This window comes from Oreochromis niloticus, linkage group LG12 (assembly GCF_001858045.2).
Source record: "Oreochromis niloticus isolate F11D_XX linkage group LG12, O_niloticus_UMD_NMBU, whole genome shotgun sequence".
NCBI lineage: Eukaryota > Metazoa > Chordata > Actinopteri > Cichliformes > Cichlidae > Oreochromis > Oreochromis niloticus.
This window is the reverse complement of record NC_031977.2, coordinates 36,292,684-36,298,700: the sequence shown is the minus strand read 5'-3', so window position 1 is coordinate 36,298,700 and position 6,017 is coordinate 36,292,684.

Below are 6,017 nucleotides of genomic sequence, written 5' to 3'. Positions count from 1 at the left end.
AAACTGGATTATAGATGGCAGACAGTTGGTGTCGTAAACCACCGCCTCTGTTCAAAGATGGCCGCTCACAGTGGACATAAATGGCTGACATTCAGCAGTCACCTCACTGTTCTGACACACACAACAAAACTATCCACTACACACTCCAAACATACTAAACGTCACAAATTTCTCACATCTCAAAATTTGGTCTCTCTCACTCACTGCCATCACTCCTAAAACTTCCCCCTCTTCCTAAACAACCAAATGTCATGTTGCCATATCATTTTTTGATTGGTTGTCATGGTACATTTTGCCAGCAACAGGAAAGGGCTGTTTTTTCTTTTCTTTTTGGTCACAACCAGAGAGTGCTTGTTATCGCTGTCCTTAGCAATGTGATGATGGTATTCAGGAAAAAAACCCATTGCATATATTTTGAACACAATTTAAAAACTGGTATATACTTTGAAGTCCCCACTTTCAACAAAAAATGGAGAGTCAGGGTTGCTGTGTCATTTTAAATTGGTCATATGATTGGTTTAACATGACTACTTTTGTTTCTCAGTCAGCAGTTTAATTTAACCCAATTTAATCACTCACTAACTAAAGGTCTGAGCCTGCTTTTTCTCTGGAGTTTTTTGAGGCGGGCAGGGCTCTGGGTACACACAGTTATGCTATCCAATCAGGTTCCATGTTTTGTCCTGACACGCTTCCTTCCTTCTCTATGATCAACTGTGTGATTGTGATCTCAGGAGTACCGTCCTCTCTGCGTATGGAGGTACAAAGACATGCTTACTATTTCAGGTGAGTAGATTCAACCAAAAATAAATAAATAAAGAAATATATTCTCTGAGTGTTAAGGGACAGATACAGCTGAACTTGTATTGTTAAAGTCTGATTATCCTATTGTGTTATATTATAAACTTCAACAAAAAAACTGAAAGAACCTGCGGTAGATTCTGACACATCTCCAAAAAACACTGACAGCTCAACTGTAGTAGAAAAGGTACAAAGAAAATAAACTATAAGTTCAGATTAAAGGTGTGACTACTGCCGGTTCCAGTAAGATGGTCTACTATTTCCAATCTGAAAAGTAATGTTCTGTAGTGTCTGCAAGCTCAGATCACAAAAACATATGAAGTATTGTTTTAACAACATACGTTTTCACTTCCAACACTGTTCTTATAGACTTATTCAGAGAAAACTCTGTTCATCCCACCTTAAGAGTCAGATCTTCTAATATGACTAACCCCGTAGGAGTGGCTGTCAGACTTTTTCTTGTCATTAAAATTGGTGGATTTCAGTGAGTTAATGTTTTTCTTCTTTCTTCATCCAGGACACGTTCAGCTCTCGGGTCAATGACTTCACCATGATTCTGTTCACTGTGGACTCAGATCCTACAGATCCAACTGTTCTTAACTTTGTTAAGGAAGAGAAGGACATGCAGAAGCTCTGTGAGAGCTGTGGAGGAAGATCTGTTGTTCTCAATATCAAGGACAAACAGCAGATCCCAGAGATGTTTGATACTGTGGGGAAATGTTATAGTTTAGGGACCCATATTTCACAAAGAACACGTTCACCAGAGCTGTGCCAGAAACTTTTACTAAACCTACCATAACACACCAAGATGTAAAAATGAAGAGTGACAAGGTAGTGATAGAATCAGAGCAGAGAGCCTCTCAGGCTGGTGCTGATTGGCTGAATGGGAAATGACCAGAGTGCAATTGGAAACACGATTCTGTGTAAAAAACAACAAACATTTTAAATCTAAAGGCAGCTCGAAGACAATAAAGTGTCACAGATCACAGAGGACTCACACACAGGACTCCGATGCTTGAGATGAACACAGTGGAATCTATTAAACACTTCACCAGGTGTATGCACAAACAGTGCAGGAAATAGTGCTAAATGCAACAATGACAGAGGTAAGGGCTCCGAGAAATCGGGGGGTAGACAGGGGAAAAACACTCTCACTCCTCTTCGGTCACACTCTGCTTGCTGCTAGCCGCTCTCCGACCGTTCACGACAAGAATCCTCTTGGGAAACACAGGGACTGGTCCAGGGAATCTATGCACAGAATATACACACTAGCATGTGGGATGAGAGTGTGAACCCCGACGAGAGAGCAAGAGAGAAACAATAACACTACTGATCAGCTACCTGCTGATCCACCGGGCCGTGACACAAAGCTCTGTGAGAAAGCAGAAGGAGAGGTCGATGGACGTCCTGTTGTTGTGGTCGACACCCGCGCCCTGTTTGACACAGACTGTCCAACAAAATGTTCAAGAACTCGTTAGATGCATCATGTTGTCTCCTGGAGCTCATGTGATCTCACTGGTGCTGCAGATTTACACAGGAGGAAAAGAACTCTGTGGAGCTGATGAAGAAATACTTTGGCAAAAAATCTGAAGATTTCATTTTCATTTTCTCACCAGAGGAGATGATTTAGAAAGGGAAATAATTGAAAGTTACATAGAAGACTGATGACTTTGTGAAGAAACTGCTACACAACTCTGTAGGGAGACATCAGGTCTTCAACAGCAACAGTCAGACAGATCGCACACAAGTCACAGAGCTGCTGACAAAGGCAGATAACATGGTAAAGAAGAATGGACGCAGCTGCTTCTACAGTAAGATGTTTTCCTGGCTGAATGACACGACCCGAGCTGTCAGACATGAGTGCTGTCCAGCTGAGCGCAAGTGGAAAAAGGACAAACTACAAGTGTCATTCCACATGCTGAAGGACTGTCGGCGTCAGTATCAAAAGACTGTAAAAGATGCCAACAGAAAACACTTATCTGACATTATTCTGTCAAACTGCCACAACCCGCGTGTTTTATTTAAAACCATTAACTCTGTTCTTAGTGCACCATATACTGACTGTATCGAGCCCTCATCTGGAGCCTGTGGAATTTTTTTCCCCTTTTTACTGAGAGGGTCTCCTCCACCTGGGCTCACATGTCTCCTTGTGCTCGTGACCTCTCAGTCTCTGCTTCCTGCTCTGCTGTCTTTGACAGGTTTGAGCCTGGGACTCTGTCCTCTTTAAAGGAGACTGTTGGCTGTTTTAAGCCTGCAGGGTCTCCAAATGATGCTGTCCCTCCTCGACTCTTAAAAGAGGTGTTACCTACAGTTGGAATATAAAATAAAAAAAAGCACAAAAGGTCCAACTGTAGGTAACACCTCTTTTATTATTTTTTGTTTTTAGTTGATTTTATCTTGTTTTGTATTATTTTAATATATGGCTGTTGTAACATTTATATATTAGCTGTTTTATTTAGTTTATATTTTTTGCTGTTTCGTTTTATGTATTGTTCCTAGCTTATTTACTGTACAGCACTTTGGTCCTGTGCTGGTGTAACAGCGTTTATGTCGTATTATTCAACTTGCCTCAAATGTTAGTCCAATGGAGAAACAGCGCCCCCCCGTCGGTGTGGCCGGTTAGGTGAGGCTGGCTGCAGTAATCGCTGCCAGTCTGCCGTAGCCATACGACAGGTGAGTTGTATTGTTCCACACACAATGTAGCTGAGTAGTACAGACACATAAAACTTATGTACTTATGTAGTTTTATGTACTTTTCATTTGTTTATTATGGTGTAAAACTGTAAGCTACATCGGAATGCTAACGGGATGTTCTGCCATAGTGTGCTGTGCAGAGTGGTGTAGTGATGGGATTTCCGGCTCTTTTTAGAGAGCCGGCTCTTTCGGCTCCTAACCGGCTTTTCAGGTTGTTTTGTTGCTTTAATTAATTTATTATTAACAACAATATAAAATTATGCACAAAAGGAATTACTAATGTAAAAAAACGACAACATGGTTTTATTTATATATGTTTATATATAAATATATGCAGTGGCCCCTACAGACAAAGCACGTACAAACTCCAAAACACATTTCTAGCATTAACTGAATTTCCAAAACAGAGCTACTAGATCACTTAAATTACACAATTGAAAGCCACCGTAAATATACTTTTATTTATTCACTCCACATAAAATGTAAGAAATAAATCATATAATACAAAAACCAACTATTCACATTTCAACTTTTAACTATTTAAATTTTCAGCTTTTTTCTTTTAAACAAATTTAAAGTGAAAGAACACAAAACACTGCAAACCACAACACAATTAAATATAAATTAAGATATGAAAAAGAAGATGCATATTCTCTGTCATATGGGCCTGCATGAATAAACTTTCTGAATCCTTTATCATCTGCAACTGAAAATAGTTGTGGATGATTACTATACCTTTCTAATGTGACGTTGTTGTCCCTGGCTCTCTTTCTCTCTCTCTCCCTCCCGCTCTGTTCCTGTGCTACTGAGTGTAACTACCGCCCCTCCCCCCTCTGCCCAGCGCAAAGCACAAGGCTCGCGTGAAGTGGGAAAAAAAGTGTGAGAGAGAGGGTGAGAGAAAGAAAACACTTCAAAGAGTTGGCTCTAAGAGCCGTTTCATTCGCGACCGACACATCACTAGTGGTGTGTGGCGAGCCCTTTGGACTATTACAACACCGTTGTTTCCATTCAGAAAATAAAGTGGCAACGATGGATCAGAGACTCCTTGTCTTCTTAAAAACACAACACAACGCAGAGTCGAGGAATCTGTTTGGGCCGAACTGTTGCAGCGGGGTGAAGCAGAAACCGGTTGTGGCTGTTTTAAAGTGTTCTATAAATAAAATTAGATTGAAAGAATAGAAGATCCTGAAGGAAAGGGAAGAGGAAATGAAGGAAGGAAGAACTTTAAAGGAAGTACAAAGAAGAAATGGAAGCAATGAAAAGAGAATCAAAAAAGAGAGAAAATTGAACAGGAGAGAAAACAAAGAACGAAACAACTCAAAGAAATGGAGGAAATAATGAAAAAGAGTGAGAGCAGAGAAAGAAAAAGCAAAAACTCAGAGAAGATGGAGACGGGAAAACAAAAGACCAGGAACAACATCAACAAGAGCAGTAGGAACGAGAACGAGAAGCTCTGGAGAAAAAAATCAAGTCAGATTCAGGAGAAAAAAAAATCCCTGAAAACTGGAACAGACCAGAAAATATAAAAAAAGGACAAGAAGCCTGAGAGAAGAGACAAAAAGAAAGGTGGGAGAAAATGACAACAGGAAGATGAAGAAAAACTTAGTAAGATTCAAGAAGAATATGAAAAGGAAAGAGACAAATGAGAAGAGAAGAAAAAAGAAGAAAAGTGATGAGACAGAAATATGAAGAGGAGGTTAAAAAAAAGGCAGGAAAAAAACTGAAGAATTTAAAGAATTTTAAGAAAAATATAGGAAACGCTTTGAAGCTCTGATGGAAAAACATGACGAGGAGCTCAAAGCTCTGAAGGAACAGCAAAAAGTACAAACTGTTAGACGAAACCTCATGAAAGAAGAGAAAAAGAGTACCGAGTACGCCAAAGGACTTAGAAATCAGACATGACAGAGAAATAAAGGCTTTTATGTCATGAACTAGCTGTGTGAAGGCAGATGAGGACCCAAAAGCAAACTCACAGAGACAAAAAGCTGAACTCAAAATCACTGCTTTATTGCAGGCTTCACAAAGAAACAGAACTAAACTGGGGATGCTAACTGAGGACCGAGGAAACACAGGAAGGCACACAGGTTCGGGGAGGAGACGTTGACGACACGACACTGAACTGAGGGAGACGTGGACATAAATACACAGAGGGTTAACGACGGAAGTGGGAGCGCACGGGGAACACAGGTGACACAGATAATCATAACGAGACACGACAGGAGTAAACACAACACTGAGGGGAGACTGTCAAAGTAAAACAGGAAGTACAGATGTGCACACAGGAGGAGAGAGAGAGAGAGAGAGCACAGGCATAGCGGGCTGGGGAAACATGGAATAAAACACGAGGGGAGACGAGGGCTCACAGATACACAGAGGGGCACACAGGGGGTAAAAGTCACAAGGGGAAATCAAATAAGGAACAACTTAACAGAGCAACCCAGGAACCATGGCCTAAATAAAGAACAAAATACAAAAATACACGAAAACTAAGAATGCTGGGCCAACACGGCCCAGGATCATGACAT